Source organism: Megascapheus bottae, chromosome 23, assembly GCF_031878675.1.
Source record: "Megascapheus bottae isolate mThoBot1 chromosome 23, mThoBot2.hap1, whole genome shotgun sequence".
NCBI classification, from domain to species: domain Eukaryota; kingdom Metazoa; phylum Chordata; class Mammalia; order Rodentia; family Geomyidae; genus Megascapheus; species Megascapheus bottae.
Window position 1 is genome coordinate 21,185,181 of NC_143531.1, and position 22,930 is coordinate 21,208,110.

Here is a 22,930-nt window from a genome sequence, read left to right on the forward strand (position 1 = left end):
GCATGAATAGATGGATAAGATAGCATGTCTCGACTGTTGTTATTTTTGTTTTGTACTAAGGGCCTTATACTTGTTACGTGGACACTCTACCACTTGAACCATGTCCTCAACCCCTTTTTGCTTTTTCCTTCCAGGGTCCTAAGTTTATGGCTAGCCAGTCTGGACAGGCATCCTATGAACACTGAGATGACAGGTGTGTGTGCCATCACACCCAGCTTTTTATTGAGATGAGATCTTATCAACTTTGTGCCTAAGCTAGCCTAGAACCCTAAACCTCTATCTCTGTGTCCCAGGAATGAGTGAATACCTCATAAGTAGCTAGATTACAGATATGAGCCACCTACCAGCTGCCCTATTCTCTTTATTCGGCCAAATTAATCAATGAATGAGAGTGGGTAGAATCATGCAAAATCAAAAGAGGTCTGTCTGGGCACTCGCTCGTGCTTTATGGCCACAGCCAACCCGATTCTTTATCACCCACTTAGTGCTGTCATCTCGCGTCTGGCTTGAACACAGTTGAGAGTCCCAAGTGTTACTCTGGGGCTCTGGAAATTGCTGACTCCTCACCCCAGGCTAGTTCCAGGAAGTGAGAAGGTGTCATGCCCACTGCCCCTCGTTCCCGTGAGAAAGACACCTGGTCCTTGTGCTGATCAGCAGCCAGTTATAGATAGCAGTGAGTCTCCACTGGCCAGCTTCTCTCTCTTAGATGCTAGCAGCCTTCCTGGAAAGATAAGAAGAGCAAGAATTCCTTTTGGTCCCTTTCCAGAGTCAAAGTGCTGTCCTTTGACGTCAGCCATCCTCCCTGAACACTGGACGGTCGCCGTTCATTTTCATGCCCTCCTCTGAACGGATGCCCTCCACAGCCAAGGCTGACCCATCTAGCTACCTCAAATGTTGGCCCTGTGCCCAGGCCGGGTGCCAGGAAGGCACAGACCAATGGAGAGGGAGGAGCGGGGCAAGTACAACAGAAGTGAGTCAGTCCTGGCAGAAGAAACACACACACCAGCCAGGTCAGGCCTGCACCAGGCCCGTGAGTCCTGGCATGGGTGAGCCTGACGTGCCCAGCCATCTGCACCATCCATCTGCATTGATGGTAGGCGCCTCTACTCACCTTGACCAGGCTTTCTGCCTTTCTTCTCTCTTATTCCTCTTCCCTTGTATCTTCTCCTGCCCTCTTCCCTTCTCTCTATCTACATCTTTTAACAAGCTTTTAATTTAGCTTCTGCTATGCACAGAGCACTGTACTGGAAGCCCTGAATGGTCGCTGTTCCTAAGGAAGTTAACTACTCTTCTGAGAGAGACATAAAATTTCAATTAAATAATAAAATTACTAAAATTCAATCTTAAACAATTTTTACTTGCAGCCTCTATCTCAGACTCACTAGAGATATACACAAGTATAGCTCCAGATGCCAGCAATGGCCTTTTGGGTTTTTTTTTTTTTTTTTTTTTTTTTTTTTGCCCAGTCCTGGGGCTCAAACTCGGAGCCTAGGTATGGTCCTTGAGCACTTTTTGCTCTGCCACTTGAGCCACAGCGCCACTTCTGGCTTTTTCTGTATATGTGGTACCAAGGAATCAAATGCAGGGCTTCAAGCGCGCTAGGCAAGCACTCTACCACTAGGCCAAACTCCTGACCCTCAGGGATGGTGTTTTATGGTGGATAAGTGTTTATAAGCTCAGGAATCCCTCTGGCTCCAGAGTGTCCTGGCCCTGAGTTCAAGCACACACACACACACACACACACGCACACACGCACACTGAGAGCTACAGAAAACAGATTAAGCAAATGCTCATGGCTGTATTCCAATAAAAAAATATATTTATATAAACACTGAAAGTTGACATTTAACATAACTTTCACATGTAACAGAATATTTTTGCTCTTGACTTTTTCAGAATCACTTAAAATATAAAAACCATTTTTAGTCCCCAGGCTGTAGAAAACCAGACTGTGGGCCAGGCTTGCCCTGCAGTTTGTCCACCCCTGTGCCTGGTAAAATGGCTGGCCCTACCTGTCACAGATTTCCCCTCACAGGAAAATGCATTTCGCGGCTCTGCAATACCCCAACTCAGTATTCTTGATATTAAATGCAAGCTATCTTGATTCACACTGTTATAATGCAACCCAAAGACAGCAAATACTTCATAAAAGAAAAACAATATCTAGACTTCATTTGGGCACAAGCCAGGATAAATAAACAACACTTCCCACTGACTGGTCCATAAGACAAATAGAAGCAAGCTTTCCTGACAGGCTTAAGAACTCGCTATGTGCGTACTTTGCATCTCAATGCTGTAAACAGAGTCAATGTGACTACATAGTGTCTTACACATCTGAGACTTTACATCTGGAAGATGGAGGAGGACAGAATGCATGGTAAGTAAAGAAAGCTAAACAACAGGAGGGAGGGCAGAAGGAACCTGCTAGAGGCAAATACTACCAATATCAAAATCAGAACATAAATAACTTAAGATGCAAAATACTTGAGTGTTGGGCGGAGAGTTTGGCCTAGTGGTTAAAGTGCTTGCCTAGCATGCATGAAGACCTGGGTTCAATTCCTCAGTACCACATACATAGAATAAAGCTGGAAGTGGTGCTGAGGCTCAAGTGGTAGAGCTCTAGCCTTGAGAAAGTCCAAGGACAGTGCTCAGGCCCTGAGCTCAAGCCCAGGACTGGCAAAAAAAAAAAAAAAAAATACTTGAGTGTCCAGCAATTCCGGGTCCTTCCTTATTCCCTTCCTCCCTCCTCTCTCACCCTCTTTCATATCCATGGGTGAAACAAGAGATTGGCCTTTACTTTCTGTTGTAATTTAAGAAGATATCCAGTCTCAAGTTCACATTAAGTTCTTTGCAGGCCAAGAAATTCTCCAGTAATATCAAATGCCTACCTGTTACAGAGACATTGTCACTTACTAAGTGACCCAGAAGAAAAACAAAGACTTTGTTATAAAGCCATTGCAAGAATCAGATCTACTCCTGTACATCTTCAAGGATGTTGTCCATGTCTAGGAAAGTTCATACAAACGATTTGCTCGTTCAGCCTAACAGGCTTGCTGGAGACTTGGTTCCAGGATGGACGCTTCTCCGTCCTTCACAGTGAGTCATAAACAACTGCCCCCCCACTATCATCTTTGTTTTAATCATCACCTGTGAAAATGAAAAGCAAGGCTAGTACCTCAGGATTATTTTTTTGCCAGTCCTGGGGCTTGAATTCAATCAGGGCCTGGGCACTGTCCTTGAACACATTTTGCTCAAGGGTAGAGCTCTGCCACTTGAGCCACAACACCACTTCTGGCTTTTTCTGAGTATGTGGTACCAAGGAATTGAAACCAGGGCTCACCCATGCTAGGCGAGCACTTTACCACTTGGGGTTTGGGATCTGAAAGGAAGCTAGCCAGAGGGTGCCCACAAATGTGCCGGCTCCTACTACTGCTTCTCTACCCATTCAGAAGCATAAGGCTGGGCTGGCTCAAGTGGCAGGGTGCTCAACTAGCAAGTGAGAGGCCCTGGGTTCAAACCCCCCAGTACCACCAAGAGAAGGAGAAGGAGGGAAGGAGCAGCAGGAGCAGCGCACAAGCCTTTGGTCACAGAATCTAGCACTTTCTCTTATCTTTGCCTTTACCACCATGGGAGACGGACACCTATTCCCTAGAAGGCAGAAGAGCCACTGCCTGATATATGAATTTTTAATCTTAAAACATAACCTAGATTTTAAAAAACCCTACATTTTATCTGGTATTGATGGATATGTCCCGCAGAGGCTATCTGATAAATGTTTGGTCTCCAGTCTGTACCGTTTCTGGAAGGTGATAGAACCTTTAAGAGGTGGAGCCTAGTAAGAGGTCTTTAGGCCATTGGGGATGTGACACCAAGAGGATTGTGGGATGTCAGCCCTTTCTTCCTCTCTCAGCTCTGAGGTAACAGCTTTGCATCACATGGTGGAGAGTAGGATTCCTTGAATTCCCCCTCTATCCACCAGAGGCCTAAAAACAGTATGTCCACTCAACAACGGACTGGAATACCTCAAACAGAGAGTCAAAACAATCCTTTGCTCTCGATAATCTGATTTCTCTTGGGTGTTTATTATAGTATGAAAAAACCTACCAACACCCTCACTTTCTAGTCCCCTACAGCTTCAGTTCACAGGAAACTCAAGGCTCCACCTCAGCTCAGGCATGGCTCTAACTCCACGGTCCCCTTTGCCCTGCCAAGGCCTCTCCACCAATAACTGGAAACAGAAGGCATGACAATCAGAGGGAAGGAGACACAGTCAGTGGTTCTGAAGACATACATATACTTGCTCAAAAGAAAATGGGGGCTGCAGCACAGAGGAAGACCACGTGTTGAGCATGTGTGGGGCTCTGGTTCAATCCTCACCAATCCCCCAAAGAGAAAGGAGGGAGCGGAGAGGAGTGCTTTGGGGTGACAAGGGACCTTGTCTTCTCTTCTCACTCTTGCTTAACCACCCTCACCATACCACATCCATCCCCTCAGATCACAGGACGCACTGCGCACTTCTGCACTCTGATCTCCACTGTACACAGAAGGAAACGCAGGTCTAGAGACCAGTGGACTCCCCTCCAGACCACACAGCTAAGGGACAACAGCCTTCCCGCATTCCGGACAGCCCTGGGATATGAGGCTACCTCCGTCTGCCACCATCTTCTTTCAGGCAGGCAGAGGTAGGGTGTTGGATGCCTTTGCAGGCTGCCTGAGCTTCATTGTAATTAGCTCTGAGGAAACAGTTCCAAAATAGAAATGACTGGAAAGACAAGCAAAGGTCTTGCCAAGTGCGAAGACAGGACTATGTTGAGGAATAGCAGAGGGCTCGCGTACCACAGCTGGTGTGCCGGAGGAATTAATGGCTTAGCGTTCATGCACATGCAACACCACAGTCCAAGAACAGCAATTCCCAAGATAGCAGAGAAACCGGAACCCAGCACAAAGGATCCTAGTACTCAAAGTTTAAAAATTCAGCCAGCCACATGGCAAAGGTCAGGGGAAAAAATAAACCATGGCATCCTGTTAGAAGGGGATTCACAGAGAAGGCAGACTCCTGGGGATAGAATTGGAAAGAGGCGGGTATGTCGGGGGTAGGGGAGACAAGGCAAAGTCGAACTCTGCAGCTACAAAGCTACGTGTCCTCCAGTGGGCCCTGACAGAAATCCATCCCCTATACAAACACGGAAGCATGGAAGTAAGTCACTAGCAGGTGTACAGAATGAAAATAAGAAATTTGTGAGCAGAGTTAACAAAAGGACCCACACTGTTGGTATCAAATAGTTAATCATCCAGTACCTGATCCTTCTCTTCTGCATTCCCTGATAAGATTTTCCATTCTCTTTCCCCTCCTGGTGCTGAGAATTGAACCTATGACCTTATATATGCTATGCTGCCTGTTCTACTACTAAACTACATCCTCAGCTTTCCATTGTTTTGACACAGCTGTTAATATTTTTTTGTTTGTTCCCAAAAATGGAAGAACCCAGTATTCGACCTCATAAAATGTATTTTTTTATACGAAGTTTTTTTTTTCTATTTCTGATTTCATGGTCAGGCCTCTCCCAGTAGCACACTGGAAACTTAATTCTGCCCTATGGAATAAAACCTTCCACTTCTTATCTTTCTTTCCTCTGCCATCTCTTGTTCTTCAAGAATCAGCCAGTCCATTAATTTGAGTCTAAATTCTGAGATCCAAAGTCTAGAAAAAGAGGCTATCCTTATTTCCTGAGTCTATGACCAAACAAATGGGTCTTTGTGGAGCTCCTAATATGAGAAGCTGGCTCATACTTGATACCTGCCAGCCTAGCTGTTACATGGTAGCTTTGCTCCTCTGGTTTTGGGCTCACATGGTGCCTCCTCTCTGAGGCACTCCAGGCCTTCCTGTCTGCTGGTTGCTGGTTATCACATGATCTCATTTGAATCCTTCGTGATAGCTGTTATAGATTGTTGAAAGAGAGCAGTCACTTCCATCAACCTATAACTCTATGATTTCTAAAAAGTGGATAGAAAAAAATCTTTAAAAATAATAATTCCACTTGGGGCTGGGAGTTTGACCTAGTGGTAAAGTGCTTGCCTAGTATGCACAAAGACCCAGGTTCCATTCCGAGGTACCACATACATAGAAAAAAAAAGCCAGAAGTGGTGCTGTGGCTCAAGTGGTAGACTCTAGCCTTGAGGAAGTCCAATGACAGTTCTTAGGCCCTGACCTCAAGCCCAGGACTGGCAAGAAAAACCAAACCAAAACAAAAAAATCCACTGTGTGGATGCCTCTAGTAGTGTTTCTGCTTCTAGACACCCAGATAATCTTGTATTATCTTGATTTTGTGGTCTCTCAGAAAGCAAGCCCAAACATACTTAGAAGTCCTTTTTTGGACTTCGGCAATCTATTATGTCTCCAGTAAGGTCCTTTGTGATCTTTCACAACAGCCAATCATTAACTTTACCTCCCTGAACTCTGCCTGAGTACAAGTTAGGAAATGTGCTACGTATGCCATGTGTCATACCTTACTACTACTTTTGGAGATTAGTACCCACAGAAACATGCTAGCAACCCCAAACAATGTTGTCCATTGACTGGTTTGCCAACTTGAGTGTGGGTGTTGCTCGGAAGCATGCTTACACACACACACAAGCTACCATTCCCCCATCTCACCCCTCCAAAGGACAAGTATAAGTTAACCAGACATCCAAAGATGGAACAGGCATCTATCTAGGTAGAGGACACAAGAAGACACTGGATCAAAGAGTAAGTAATGCACTTTAGACTTGGAATGACCACAGTAAGGAGTTCCAGGCTAGGAGCACAAGATGGGGAAAGTGGAGAGGCAGGCAGAGGCCAGGCCCTGTGGGGAGCCTAGTGTTTTAGGTACAAGGTTGTGGAGTTTAACCCAGGAGCCTGGAGAATTACTGAAGACTTACAAGCAGGAAGGAAGAGAAAGGCAGATGCCCCTTGTGAAAGGAGAGGTTGGTGCAGATAGGCGACAGAATTTCAGTAACCCACTACGGGGTGACAGTGACCAGGCTTTGGGTTGTCTTTCCAGAAGAATTAGGATGATGCTCAGGCAGCCCAGTGAGGAGAAAATGGTGGCACTGCACAGAAGGACCCAAATCCATAAAGAGTGTGCAAAAAGAAATAGGTGAGAGTTAGAGAAAGAAGGTGGAGATGGAGCTCAGGTTGGGATATTGCTGTGGTTAGAATGTTCCCATCAACATGAATGTTGAAATTTAATCCCCTTGTGAGGTCGTAGGAGGTAGGGCCAGGCAGGACCTTCCAGCAGTGGTTATGTGGCCATCAATGCAGAGCCATTAATGTATACCTAGTTAATGGATTCTCTTGTAAGCCTTTTGGCTTTGTGATAGTTTGTGCCACCCTGGGACTCTGCAAGAGATGCTCATTAGCTATAAATCCTTTATCTTGTGCCTCCCAGTCTCCAGAACCACAGGCTGAAGAAACCTTTAGTGTTTACCATTTACCTCTGTCTTACAAAACAGACCAAGTGACATATTGAGCTAGAGATGCTGAAGGAATGACCACATGGAGATGTCAAGCAGTAGTTGAGGTCAAAGGTCTAGGTAGTAAACAAAGATCTGAGCTAGAAAATAAACCCAGCCGAAAAAGAACTATCATAACTGGAATGAAAGTTAGCAAGGAACAGACGTCACCAGCGACCTATACCTGTAACCCTCGCTACTCAGGAAGCTGAGATTTGGGAATCACAGTTCAAAAGCGAGCCTGGGCAGGAAAATCTGTGAGATTCATCTCCAATTAGTTACTAAAAAAGCCAAAGGGGATGGGCCGGGAGCATAGCCTAGTGGTAGAGTGCTCACCTAGCATGCCCAAATCCCTGGGTTAGATTCCTTAGTGCCACATATACAGGAAAAGCTGGAAGTGGTGCTGTGGCTCAAGTGGCAGAGCACTAGCCTTGAACAAAAAGTGTCTGAGGACAGTGCCTAGCCCCTGAGTTCAAGCCCCAGGACTCCCCCCCACCAAAAAAAAAAAAAAGGTTGGGCCAGGAGTTTGGCCTAGTGGTAGAGTGCTTGCCTAGCATGTACGAAGACCCGAGTTCAATTTGTTGGTACCTCATACATAGAAAAAAGCCAGAAGTGGTGCTGAGGCTCAGGTGGTAGAGCTCTAGCCTTGAGAAAGTCCAAGGACAGTGCTCAGGCCCTGAGCTCAAACCCAGGACTGGCCAAAAATAAATAAATAAATAAATAAATAAATAAATAAATGGCAAACTGGAGCTGCAGCTCAAGTGAAAAGAGTGATAGCCATGAGCCAGAAGAGTTCAGGACCCTGAGTTCAAGCCCTAGAACTAGTACAGAAAAAAAATACCCTAAGTGGAACTGTGGCTCAAATGGTAGAGCGCCAGCCTCGAGAGATAAAGCTAAGGAAGAGTGCAAGGCCTGAGTTCAAGACCCAGCACTGGCATCAAAAAAAAAAAAGTTTACCAGGCACAGGATAATGTTCTTTTTTTAAATAAAAATACATTTCTCTTTTCAACAACTATATAAAATAGATATGTTATTATTCCATTTCTAAAGATGATGAATTTTACTAAGCTAAAGACATTTAGTAACCTGCCTGGGTTAATAAAGGCTCCTCCATTTGTACACCTGATTTTCCCAAATTCTGCTGACTGAGCCAGAGGAGAAACATTTCCCATTGGGTCCAGTACAGACTATTTCACTAAACCCAGACTGCGTGAGACAGCACCTAGCCCCACACCCTCTGTTATTTTCTATTCTCTTCCAGTCCTTTTTAAATAGGCTGGTTGCAATTCACAAACTTCATTCACAACCCACTCAAGAAGCCCTCTGGGCTATTTTCGGAGTTGGTGTCCTCTAGCCTCCCACCCCTAATTCAGAGGGAGTACAGCAGGTATGCAAAGGCAGCAGTAGGTGTGACATAGAAAGGATCATTTCTGAGTAGCTGGAAGCCTTCGATATAACATGACGGTAACCAGCTCTCTCCTCTCAAATCAGGCCCTAAAGACATGTCAAGGAAAGCCAACTCAGCCATCAAAATCACATTTGTGAGGACAGAATCGATTCTCACTGCCAAGTTTCCCCTCTGTATGATACAGGAAAGGAGGCAGATGCACTAAAAGTTGGAGATTTTTAAAGTTGCTAGATCTAAATTTGCTGCAGTGTTACATGGCAGGATTTGGGCTCTCAGCCCAAAGCAAACCAGCCCTGGGCATGTGCTTTTCTAACCAGATTCCTGCAGATAATAATTGAATATGAAATGATACCTCTGGGGTGGAAGGCCAGGGAAGGCAAGACAATGACATCTTGCTTAGCAGGCAGTGGTTGTGCTGGCAGGACTTCGGGAACTCACCCTCAGTGTGTATTAAAGAACACTGCCTCCCCACTTCCTCTGTAGTTTCATCTGGCTGTCAACTTGGGTGCCTGGGAAATTAGTGAAGTGCACTTCTGGGAATGTCTGTGTCTGAGGGTGTTTCCACAGGTGAACGGCATGTGAGATGAGGAGAACCCTCAACCATCCGATATGCTGGGGCCCGCATGGAACATAAATCCAGAGGAAGTGGGGAGGGTGTGCACTTCACATTTGCACACATTGGATCCACCAAGAGTAAAAGCATTTTTTATTCTTACTATCATTTAACAGGGCCAACTGGATAGTCCTACCATATAACATCCACGGTGGGCCATGGGAAATGATAGGTAGAGGCAGATGACTAAGGCAGGGAGGAGAAACATGGCATGTCCGTCTTTGTCACGTACCAAATGATGCTGTTATCCATTTAGAGACTGTCTCCACCCCAGAACAGTTAGCACATTCACCAGCCTTTGAACATGGACTTGAGCCAGACACTCTCCAGGGAGAGCAACCCATCTCAGCATCACCACCCCCTCCCTTGGCATAGTGACCCCCAAAGACCCATAGGCTTCTTCCAAAAAGGCCCCTCAGCAATGAAAGAATTGGGAGAGGGGCCAGGTTCTTGTCATTTCTTGAGAGGACTGATGGGCACACGAACATTCACCTTGGTAAAAATTCAGAGAATTGGGCAGTGAAATGATCAAATTTTTCCATACGTGAACAGTATCTCAAAAATCAGGACTTTGGGCTCCAGGTAGCGCCAGTGGTAGAGTGCTTGCTAAGCACCTGCAAGGCCCTGTGTTCCATTCTTAGCACAAAGAAAGAAGGGAGGAAGAGGAAGAGGAAGGGAAGGAAGAAAGAAAGGAGGGAGGAAAGGTAGATCCTGATTTCCAAATACAGTCCTCAGACCCTTCCTTGAGCCTGTCAGCCTCTGCCATTTTCTTTCTTCTCTTCTCCTCCCTGGCACTTGCTCTTCTCATTGTCCTCATTTTAGCCAAGACCATTCCCCCATTATCTCCATTCTCCTCATGCCTTCTTCCCCATTATTCCTGGCACTGACACTTCTCCTAAAAACTCTTTTTCTTCAGCCTTGCACATAGAGAACTTCACTGTTTCTCCATTTCTTTAAGTGCTTCTTGGCTTGGTTCTTGGCAATCCTCTAAGTCTGGGAACCTGCCAAAGTACCTAGCCCACAGCTGGGCTTTTGCATTCATGCTTCCCAAGAGTTCACCCACTCGCAGGGATTAAAGGATGACTGAAATGCATCAAAATCCGAGATCTGTGGCTGGAGGAGGGACAGCTGGGCCATTGGTCATCTCCACGTGCGTCCATCACCACCTCAAATCCTGCACATGTGCTCTTGGATCTCTGCCTCTGCCAGCTTCAACCAGTATGATAATCTCCTCCCAAGCCTGCTGATGCCAGACACTGAGCATGCTCAGGCATCAAGATCACAGGAGACGGCATAGATGGGCACAACCCTGTACACTGCCATGTGCCACACTCGGTATCTACTGTCACTGCTACTGCTTAAGCTTTCACTCATTTCTTCTCCAGCTTCCCCTTCAGCTACAGCTCCCACCTCCCACTAGGGTATCCCCCATTCTAGTGTCTGTTCACTTTGGCTAGAACTCACATTCTCCTCATTCTGCTGTTCTTGATTGGAAAGGCACCTACGATGGGTTGAAATGTATCTCTTCCAAAAAAAAAATCATGTTGAGAGCTGAAGGCATGGCTCAAGTGGTAGAGTACTGGTCTAGCAAACAAGAGACCCTCAGTTCAAGCTCCAGCACCCCCAAACAGACATGCTGAAGTCTCTCCAGAAGTATGGAAATATGGATAGTCCTTGACCTACAAGGTGGGGTATGGGGGACATGCTATTAAACTCCTCCTAAACTGAAGATACCCTAAGCTGAACATGAACATCTCTAATTTACTGAGCACCCTGGCTTAGCTAGCCTGCCTTCAATGAGATCAGAGCACTTACCATTAGCCCATTGCTGGATAAAGCCATCTATAACCTACTTACATAATCAAGTACTGAGTATCTCCTGCTAGATAGTGAACATCTGCATCCAGCAGATGCTGGCAACATAGAATAGGTGTTGGAAAGTTAGTGCTTGCTCTTCATGATCAAAAGTGCTGGCTAAGAGCTGTGGCTCGCTGTTCTGTCTGGCCTCCTCCTGTATAACTGCTATCCAGGAAAGGATCCAAATTCAATATGTGAAGTAGTTTCTACTGAATTCATGTCATTTTCAGGACATGCATTGAAAATTTGTTAAGCCCAAGCATCCTAAGTTGGGAAGATTCTGTTGAAATGAAGTCCCCAGGGTAGGCTCTGACCTATGCTTAACTGATATCCTTATAAACGAGGAATGATGGGGCTGGGAGTTTGGCCTAGTGGTAGAGTGCTTGCCTAGCATGCACGAAGACCCGGGTTCGATTCCTTGGTATCACATACATAGAAAAAAGCTGGGAGTGGTGCTAAGGCTCAAGTAGTAGAGCTCTAGCTTTGAGAAAGTCCAAGGACAGGGGCTTGGGCCCTGAGCTCAAGCCCAGGACTCACAAAAAAAAAAAAAAAAAAAAAAAGGAAAGATGGCAGAGACATGCATAGGAGAAAGATGACTTAAAAACTCAGGGAGCCTGGCATTGGTGACATGCCATTAATCCTACCTACTCAGGAGACTGTGATCAGAGGATGGCCTTTTGAAGCCATCCTGGGAAGGAATGTCTGTGACACTTTTATTTCTATGTAACACCCCCAAAGCCAGAAGTGGGCATGTGGCCCAAGTGGTAGAGCAAAAAAGCTAAGTAAGGAACTGTACCCAGGCCCTAAGTTCAAGTCCCAGTACTGAGAAAACAAGACACAACAAACAAAACCTGCCAGGACTGCTCAGTGAACAAAGCCAAGGAATGCCAGAGGCTACCGACAGCCGGGACAAAGGCCAGGAACAGGTCTTTCCCCATAGCCCTTGGACAAAACCACCCTGCTGCCCACGTAATGTTCAGGTCTAATCAGCAGGCTAGTGTCTCCACTAGGCACTGAAGAGCCTCTTTGACTTAGCTCTATCTTCATTCCCATGCCCTCTTACCTGGACCTCTAGACAGTCCCTCCTCCAGTCAGATGTCGACTCGTTAACTCCGATCGGCAATGTGGCTTTTTACCTTGGTGGGATGTTCCTATTACAGCCTTTCCACTTCCCTCTAAATCCTACACAGGCTCTAATCCCTGACATTAGTCTCTCTTCTTGGTTATATTGCCCCCTCACTTTCCAGCCTATGTTTCCTTTCTCTTCTCTGAACCATCACCATGGTATGTCTATGTCATGTTAGTTGACAACTGTTTGCATCTTGTTCACAGTTTCTTGAATGGTTTTCTTTTTTCTTTTCCTTGCTTGCTTCCTCCCTCCCTCCCTCCCTCCCTCCCTTCCTCCCTCCCGTCTGTCTGTCTGTCTGTCTGTCTGTCTGTCTGTCTGTCTGTCTTCCTTCCTTCCTTCCTTCCTTTCTGTGTGTATGTGTGCATGCACATGCACTCCTGAATTGGAGCTTGAACTCAGGGCTTTTTTTCTCAAGGCTGGTGCTCTACCACTTGAGCCAAGCCTCTATTTAATGGGATTTTTTTTGAGAGAAGGACTTTTTGTGCTGGGCCTGGGGTGTGAACTCTGGGCCTGAACTTTTGTGCTCAAGGCTAGCATTCAACCACTTGAGCCATAGCTCCACTTCCAGTTTTTGGGTTTTTTTTTCAGTCTTGCAGACTTTTCCGCCTGCGATGGCTTTGAACCATTATCCTCAGATGTCAGCTTCCTGAGTAGCTAGGATCACAGATGTGAGCCACCAATGGCAGACACTTCCAGCTTTAATTGTCTGCCTGGACTGGCTTCCGGAAGAGATCCTCAGATCTTAGCTTCCTCAGATTACAGATATAAACTACTGACAAATGCCCCTAAAAGGTTTCGCGTGCCATGTGTTTGGGTCTAGGGTAAATTTTAAAAATAAATATAGACAAACATCTCAGAGTCATTTTAGAGATAGAATGATTTATATGTGTTTGTTTTGTTACTTTGTGGTACTGTGGATTGAGCTCCAATCTTGCACCCCCAGCCCTGAAAGTGATTTTTCTCGAGATAAAGTGTTTTTCTTAGCTGGGAGAGTAAATCATTATTATGATTTCAGTGCCAAGTCAGTTCAGCTAGTTTGCTGCCATACTGAAGAAATTATAGTCTTGAACCAAGTTGGCAGGTTCTTCCAGATTCATGCCGGAGAGGCCAATAAATTTTATGACTAATAAGAATGGTAGGAAGGGCAGAGAAAATGGTAAAGCACATCTTGGTAGGTCAACAGAGTAAGTTTCATGAATAAAAGATATCACCCTTCTCTGTCTAGTTTATTCTAGGCTCCCAGGAAAAATAATCGAGTGTCCAACACAACCAACCCTGATGCAACCAATTCATGAGGCAATATGATATGCCTAAGCCAAGAGTTTAATGTTTGCTTGTAGTTTGTTTTTCATTGAACTTCTTCTGGCTCTAGGACAGAAAGCTAACCATCTGCTAAATATACCTGTAAACCAGGAAGCAAGTAGAATGTGGAATCTTGGTATCACTCATCTCAATTTCAAATCAGGGAAGAACCCATTGTTCTCACTGTCAATTGCAAATAAATACAAACTATAGTAATACTCAAAGCTGGTATGACCGGTAAGTTCAAACTCCAAAAGTGCCAAATTTTCCCTATAAAAACCACCATATGATTCATTTTCAAGTTAAAGGTTTGTATTTTAAAAGGACTATGTGAGCAACGCATGAGTGGCTCATGCCTGTGATCCTAGCTATGTAAGAGGCTACAATCTGAGGACTGCAATTTGAAGCCAGCCTGGCCAGAAAAATCTGAGGCTTTTAAATCCAATTACCCAGCAAAAGCTAGAAGTGGGAGTGTGGCTCAAATGGTTGGGTGCCAGTGTTAAGCACAAAAGGCAAACAAAGTCCTACTAAGTTCAAGCCCCAGAATGGGCACCAAAAACAGACAAATAAACCCCCAGGTAATTAAATGAACTTTTATCTTTTACCTTACCTTTGTTATTTATTCAACAAATGTTATACCTTGCCAATAATTTCAAGTGAACCAATAAATGATCATTCTTAAGTTGTGTGGGCCAGGTACATCAGGCATATTATAACAAGAGTACTGTCCTAGTCACCGTGTAAAGTCACAAACCTGGACCCTGGGGGTCCTGAACAGTACAGGCAGGGGTTCTGGGTGTCTTCTCCACCTCCCTCTGTTCTGCCTGTGAACTCGTGTACTGACTTAACCAACCATTAGCAGATACTAGTGGAATGGGTACATAAGAAAGACTGAACTTTTGTCAGGCAGAAAGGCCTAGTGGCACTTTGTTGAAAACACTGAATCCAAGAGACTTGGGGAAGAGGAAACGACTTAGGAAAAGAAATCTACTTAGTTCTAACTAGACTGAGTTTTAGTATGGAGAACCCTATGTGAGATAAACCACAGACATGCCAAGAATATTTTGTACCATATTACAAATGCAAACCAGTTCCTATGCAGATGGAATTCACAATTTCATAACCCCATAAATCTGTCTTCTTTCACAGCAGAAACTGCTTTAACTATTTAAAGAAAAATTGTAATAATTTTCGATTCTTGATTTTTTAAGGCTTATTTTAAAATTAATCGGAAAGGAAGGAAGAAGCTGGGGTGTGGGTCAGTGGTAGGGTGCATCCTTATCATTCATGAAGCCCTGGGTGCAATCCTCATCCCAATCTCTCAAAACAAGAAAGAAAGAAAGAAAGAAAGAAAGAAAGAAAGAAAGAAAGAAAGAAAGAAAGAAAGAAAGAGAACACTTATAAATCTAATCTGAAATAGACTCTTACTAGAATCTGTGCTTAAGCAAAATAATGTATATGGACTATAAATAAAATTCTTACGGAGAAATTCTCTGAGAAATTCAGTATTCTGTGTTTTAACAGAATTATATTACACCTGTAATCCTAGCTACTCAGAAGGCTGAGATTTAAGGACTGAGGTTCGAAACCAACCTGGGTAGAAAAATTTGTGAGACTCTTATCATCAATTAACCACCAGAAAGCAGGAAGTGGAGCTGTGGCTCAAGTGATAGAATACAATCTTTGAACAAAACAGCTAAAGAATGGTGCCCTGGTCCTAAGTTCGAATCCCTAGGACAGGGGCATGTAAATGTATGTACATGGGCACATGTGAGCACATGTGCACATAAACACACACACACACACACACACACACACACAAAGATATAACTTGTTTAGAACACACATCTCAAGAGAACGTCATATTTTGCATACTACTCTACAAACCCTCCCTCTGATCTTTTCCCTTCCCAGGGTTCCTAGATTTTCATGATTTTTCAATGCTCATGCTAAGAATGAGCTACAGCCCAGTTCCTTCTAGAACTTGTTTTGTGAGTTTGGTAGATATCAACTAGTTTGTACTTGAAGCTTCTCGATGGAAACTGGAGGAGAGGAAGGGACAAGGGACTAAGGATACTGGACAAGTACTTGCAGAGAATAAAATAGAAAAGGATTGCAATTAACCCCTCTTCATCCCTCCCCTACACAAATGGTACCATGTCACTTCATTGGCTCTAGATTGTAAATCCCACGTGCTAGAGCAAAGGAAAGCACTTATCATTTGAGCTTGGTTGTCTTCCAGAGTATGTGTCTCACAGATGGACAAAGCACTGTTCTCACCAAAGGGAAACAGCTTTGGGTGTTTTGGGTTTTTGGTTTTGGCTTTTTTTTTTTTTTAAATCTGCTTAACAGCAGCAAGAATCTAGAGACCATATTCTGTAATCATTTGTTAAATTTAGTTTTGATTGAAGGCTTCATTATTAGCAAAGAGTTAGGAAAGAAAGACATCTATTTCTACCATTTGTTCATACAGCAATCACAATGCTAACATCCAGGTTATCCTGCACAAAGCAGTGAGATTATAACTGAATGTGATCCTCCAGCTAGCCCCTTGGCCTTTGTCCCTACAGCCTTTCTTCTCCTTTGTTCTTAAATTCCCAGGTGTGCCCTACTGTCACTCAGGCCTGTTTATCTCAGCCTTTTGGAGCCATGCACAGAGTCAGCTAAGAAGCTGGTATAGAGAGCTCAGTACTTACTAAGTCTATACCTTAGAACTTGAACAAAAAAGAGAGGAAGAATGAGTCAGAGGAGCAGCTCTAGGTGACATAGTATTGAGGGTTATGGACAGTTATTCCTGTTGCCTTTAGCCAATTTGAGCTCCCTTCCTTCTACTTTCTTTTTGTTTGTTTGTTTATTTTGGTGATTCCACTGGGAAACAAACTTCCTTCTACTTTCTGTGGGTGACTTCTCCTTGGCCATGCTAAATACAGAGAATACCCCCAAATATGTGTCCATATTTGAAGATGTTTGCAACCTCTTTGACTAACACAATCATTATTTTATCTCCTAGACAGAGCTTCCAGCGCAGGGCAGAAAGCAGGGGAAGCCTGGAACATGAGCTGAATGATAAAGACCAGCTGTCCCTAATCTGGAAGGGAATCATTCACAGGCCAAAATCAAAGGAGATCAAAGGAAATAGCCTTTGCTGAAACTAAGGCAGATTGTACAGTGAATCATAAATTACAAAAGAAAAGGAGAAGGATTAGACCTTATCCTTATTTGGGGCATGCTGCAAGTTCCTATCCTTTCCTGTCCCTTAAGGTTCCTCCTTCACTAATTTAATTCCCCAAAGAATCATAACTAAGGCAGACTGCCTGCCTGAAAAGATGGGCCTGTACCCGCCATAGTACCGGACAGTCAAGATAACAAGATGTAAATCCCACTTGATGTAGCTAATGCCATTTTTAATCCCTAAGCAAAGACCCAGAAAACTTATTCCATTCCGGTTGTTTCAGAATGTGCTTCTACACCACTGTAAAATGTGCATCACTTATTTAAGTAAATTGCATGCAGGCAGTAACCGAGACAGTTGTGTCTTTTGTTTAGTCTGGGAGGCTATTTTCGTGATTAAAGGGACCTGATCTCATCCTCTCAATTAATGCAAAGCTCAAGGCTATCTGTCATGTACCTTCTAGCTATGTTCCCATTATGGGTCATTTTAGAGCTTCCCGTAGCTCTCTGCTGTGAGCTGGGAAACAAAATCTTGGGAATAGAGCCACACCTCCAGTGGGAGTCTTGGGGCTAAGAGCTCAGGTCACATAGAAAGAGCCAAGATGCCTTTCATTGCCAAAGGAAGCAAATCCCACGAGACCACCAAAGAGCTTGCTGCCAGCCTGAGCAGAAAGAAGACCCAGGAACTCAGTGAAGGAAACCTGCCAGTGATTTAAATGTACCACCCACACCTAAAAATGTCTGCAAAGAACGGGGCGAGACTGCTCACCCAGCCTCCTAACTACTCAGAGGGCTGAGATCTAAGAATTGCAGTTCGAAGCCAGCCTGGGCACTAAAGTCTGTGAGACTCTTTTATCTCCAATCAACCACTAGAAAACTGGAAGTGGCACTGTGGCTCAAGGCTCAAGGGGTAGGGTGGTAGCCTTGAGCTGAAGAGCTCAGGAACAACTACCAGGCCAAAGTTCAAGCCACATGACATATGACAAAAAAAAAAAGTCTTCAAAGATTCTACCTCCTACGCAGTTGTACTTTCCAGTTCATAAAACAGAAAGACCTGCATAAATCCTTGTTGGCTGACAGATTGGTGTATGGGCTTGAAATATTCCTTTCTCCTACCTGATTGAGCAGAACCATTTAAACAACTTATTCTAGGGCCTAGGGATATAGGCAAGTGTGGCAATACATGTCTGAGGCCCTAAAATCCATCCCCAACGTTGCAGAATAACTTGTTCTAATTTTCACCTCATTAGTCTCAACTTGTTTATTTTGTTGTTGTGTATTATTTACTCATTCATTCATTTTTTTTTTGTCTGTCATGGGACTTGAACTCTGGGCCTGGGCACTGTCCCTGAGCTCTTTAGCTCAAGGCTAGTGCTCTACCACTTGAGCCATACACCACTTTCGGTTTTCTGGTGGTTAACTGGAGATAAGAATGTCACAACCTTTAGTGCCTGGGCTGGCCCTGGAGTCAATTCTCCTGAGACACCAAGGAGCTACTGCACTTCTTATGTTCTTATGTGTTAGAGAGGGACAGGCTTGTGGGCAGGTCTGAAATGTCTCTCCTGGTCATCTGTGAGTTTAATATATTGTTTTCTCTAAAAGAAAATGATAGATCTATTCATATGGACATTTGGCCATAAAGTTAAAAGAACTGGCAAGTACAGTTTTTGAGATAAAGAGAAAATTAGGGATGGTGATACATCTAGTCACATTGAGCCCCTTTGTCTACTTGTCACTTAGCTTTTGTTGTTGTTGGGTTTATTTGGTAACTTGAACTCAGGGCCTGGGTGCTGTCCCTGAGCTCTTTTGCTCAAAGTTAGTTCTCTACCACTTGAGCCATAGCTCTACCGCTGGCTTTTTATGGTTAATTGGAGCTAAGGCTCTCATGGACTGTCCTGCTTGGGCTGGCTTTGAACCATAATCCTCAGATCTCAACTTCCTGAGCCACTGGCATCCACTTTTACCATTCAGTTTCAATGTAATTATTGAAGATTTGATATAATGTTAACCTTAGAATCTGAGCTTTTATTGGTAAATGTTATATTTTTGCTAATAATAGTTCCTTCCTATAGAAAACTATCATTTCTGCTTTTGAATCTCATCTGAACTCTTAAACAAAAATACCTTCTCCTTAGGATTCTCAATACTTACCTATGTATGTCTACATATCTTTCATATCATACCCTATGTCTACATGAAATTAATTTAGGCAGCGAGGCTCTGAAAGAATGTGCATTTGGGATTGGGGGTGGTTGAGGTTTTGCCTAGTTTGCACAAAGCCTTGGATTGCATCCTTACCACAGACTGAGGGGGGAAGGGAAGAAGGGAGAGATGGGGAGAAGGAGCAAAAGAAGGAAAGAAGAAAGGAAAGAACAGTGCTGGAAGCAGTTAAGATTCTGGGAGGTTGAGCTTTTTAAAGCACCATTTCCTCAGTTAAAAGTTTTTTATTTACTCTTTCAGGGAAGCCATGTTTTTTTCTACTTAAATGCAAATCGTTGGTTTAACCTAAAATATGAAGCAAGACTAAAATGTTGCTGATGTACTGACTCCTATTGGGATCAGAACCAGCTTTTAGGATACTTCATTGTTGTGTCTCTCAGATTAAGACCTCTGAAAAGAGGAATGAATTCAAGACGGGTAAAGTGATGCACACCTGTAATCTTAGCTACTCAGGAGCCAGTGGCGGGAAGATACCAGTTGGAGCAGAGCCTATTTCCACAACAAAATAAACAATAAACAAGGGGACTTGGGTGAGTGAACCAAGTAATAAAGAGACTTTGTCCTCAGTACAAAAAATACACAACAGCCAGGTGCCAGTGGCTCATGCCTGTAATCGTAGCTACTCCAGAGGCTGAGGTCTGTTTACCTCTGTGAACAGCAAAGTCTACAGACATTTAAATTTCACAGTGTTTGCACACAAACTACACACACATCCTCCTGTAGATTGTTTAACCCATCTCTAGATTGCTTACAGCACTAATTCTGTATAAATATGATGCAAGCAGTCATTATGCTATATTGTTTAGGAAAGAATGACAAGATAAAAAGGAGTGCATATTCAGAAAAGGCAAACAATCACCGTAGGTTTAACGACAATATATGTCAACACCACGGTAACTTTCCAGCAGCAATGGGTGAAATGTCAGGACTCAGAAGTCACAGGCATAGGGAGCCAACTTTAATACTGCTGAGGGTTTGACAGGACCTCAGTCTTGTCTCTTTTCTCTTACAGAAGCCTCTCATGAATATTACCATGGAGTGATTTTTCCTCATTTTTGTCTTGATCATTAATAGTCTGAAAAGCATTTACCCACCACCTGCCAGCACAAACTTTCAAGGCCCGAATAAATCAAGCTAGCATTGCCTTTTGCATAATTATAATCCAAGACTGCTGACTTAGTATAATCCAAACAATGTCATTTTTAGCATATTTAATATATTATAAACTGCTAATTATATGACAAACCTTACACTTTAATTAAGTATGATGTACAAATGACAAGATTACTAATCAGTAAACCATGAAAGTCAACACTATAATGATGAGAAAATAACTGGAGATGTGGGTGCCACTTTTGTTTCTGAACACACAATGGACTTTCCAGTAGAAATTTTCCAGGAAAATAAAGGCAGGGATTGGGGAAGGGAAATGTTCTTAGAAAAATACTGACAAGAGACAGATGAGGGTAGGAAGAAAAGGGAGGCTGCTTATGACTGTGGTAAGATCTGTACCCAGCTTGGAGCCTGACCAGAAAACCCCACCAGACATCCCAAGAGTGTAGATGCCCTCACCCAAGTTCATCAAATCCTTTTGTACCCAAGGAGAAGGGAGGCAGAGGGGTTTGTTTTGTGTGTGTGCGTGTGTGCGTGTGTGTGTGTGTGTGTGTGTGTGTGTGTGTGTGTGTGTCTGTATGTCTGTGTATCTGTGTCTGTGTCTGTCCTGGTGCTTGAACTCAGGGCCTGGGTGTTGTCCCAGAGCTTTTACTCATGACTAGTGCTTTACCACTTTAGCCACGGCTCCACTTCTGGCTTCTTTGGTTGCTAATTGGAGCTTAAAGAGTCTCACAGACTTCCTGCAAGGGCTGGCTTCAAACCCTGATCCTCAGATCTCAGCCTTCTGAGAAGCTAGGGTTATAAGTGTGAGCCATTGATGCCCAGAGGGTTTTTTTTTAATTGATCCTTAATCCCTACATGAAGCTGAGTTGGAAGAGGAAGGAAATGTGAGTCATAAAAGCATACCATAAAATGATTCAGTCTTTAGCTAAGGTTGTGCTATCTAGTATCACCAATCATTCTTTCTGGATCATTGTTTTTTTGAGTTGAAGGCAGAAATGTCTCTGCCAAGGATGAAATCAGGTGGAAATAAGAGCCTAGAGGTCAAGTACCACAGGTAAGTGAACCCAACAGTACACGCTCCTGCCTCTGCAGGGGAATCTGGAAATACAAGTTGTCCCTCCACAGGCCTACAAATATGTTTTAGAAATTCAGAGGCAAAAATTCATCTCCCCTTGGAACAGTTGAAAAACTTTCACCTAAATAGTAGCACAGATGTGCACTACCGCCACAAGATGAACCATTCTACACACTTGCCCGAGGGGATAACCTGGAAGCCTGAACACTCACACATTAACCATGTGGAAGGTGTCTGTGGGGTGGGGAGGAAAGGCGGCGGGCGCGCGGCTTCTCAGCATGCGCAGTGGATGTGGACGTGGCCCTCGGCTCCTAAACAACCAACACTAAGAATAAAAAGCCTCTGAACCTAAAGCTGTCTACTCCATAAATTAAGCCTGGTGACCGTCCGGGGGAGGGAGGGGACTGGGGTGCAGGTGGAATGCGCTCGGGGGCGCAGAATGCTCTAGGTCTGGCAGCGTCCGCAGCTCGCAGGGGATCAAGTATTTAAAATGCCTAATGGAAGGGCCCCGCGGGCCCTCAGAAAGCGAGCCCTCCCCTCTCCAACCCACCCGGGCTTACCCCAAGGTTAGGAGTGGAAATGTAGCCGCGTAATCCGTCCCTTCTTGAGAAAACGACCCCTACATTTCTGCCAAAACGAAACAGGAAAGGCGCAGGCAGCCCGTTTCCAACCCGCTGCAGCCGCGGCGTGGCGAAGGCGACGTCTTTCCCGCCGCCAGATAACTCCGGGAGGCTTACCGGGAAGCTGGGCGCCCGCGGCGGGGACGCAGGGGCCCTGGGGGGGGCCGGGCTTGGGTGCTCCCCGCACCCCCGAAGGCAGAGTCCAGTCCGGCGTTTCCGCAGCCCCGGCTCTCGGGCCCCAGTGAGGACCCGGAAGCGGGTTCGGGGCGCCCCCACCCCACCCCGCCCACCTGGACCCAGTCCAGGGGGTCCCCCTACGCTTGCAGCGGGAACCCCGACTTACTGCGAGACGGTGACTCTCTCCGGAAGGAGCTCTCGGGGTCCCCGCGGCTCGGTGCGGCGTCGCTGCGCCCCCAGACCCGGCCCGGCGTGAGCCGAGACCCGCAGCGCTGCCCCCGGCCCGTGCGCCCCGCCGCCCGAGCGCCCCGCCGCCCCTGCGCTCCAGTCCGCGGCCCGGTGTTATCTGAAGGTCAAACTCCTCTACCGCCAGAAGCACATTCCCAGCGATGGGCTCCGGAGGCGCGGGGCCCGGCCGGCCTCCCGGCGGGGCTGCGCAGGCCCTCCCTGCGGTCCGCGGCTGCGCTCGGCCCCGGGCCCGCCGGTCCCACTTGCCCGGGAGCCGCCGGACATCTGCTGGCCATAAGCCTCCAGGCAGGCGCAAAGCCCGGATTAAATGTCGCCCGGGCCTCGCAACATTCCCAGACCCCACACCGCGCCTAATCCCCGCGCGATGCACGAGCACACGCCCGGCCCTGGGTCCCCACGTCCAGACGGTGTGGGGCGATGACTAAAGCCGCCCGCAGCCGCCCAGCCGCGGCCCGGCGCCAGGCGCAGCCCCAGGCGGGCACAAGCCTCAAGTCGGCGT

The 22,930-nt window shown here is 45.4% G+C and overlaps 1 protein-coding gene across 1 annotated transcript in view; it reads right to left on the bottom strand.

Annotated features, from left to right (window-relative positions):
* The window catches only part of Trim2 (tripartite motif containing 2), a 72,535-nt gene extending 50,115 nt beyond the window's left edge, over positions 1–22,420 (bottom strand). Inside the window, exon 1 of the mRNA XM_090356849.1 lies at positions 22,349–22,420. The gene's annotated coding sequence lies outside the window, so the exon portion shown is untranslated. The remainder of the gene's footprint in view (positions 1–22,348) is intronic.
* Between the last annotated feature and the right edge of the window lie 510 nt (positions 22,421–22,930).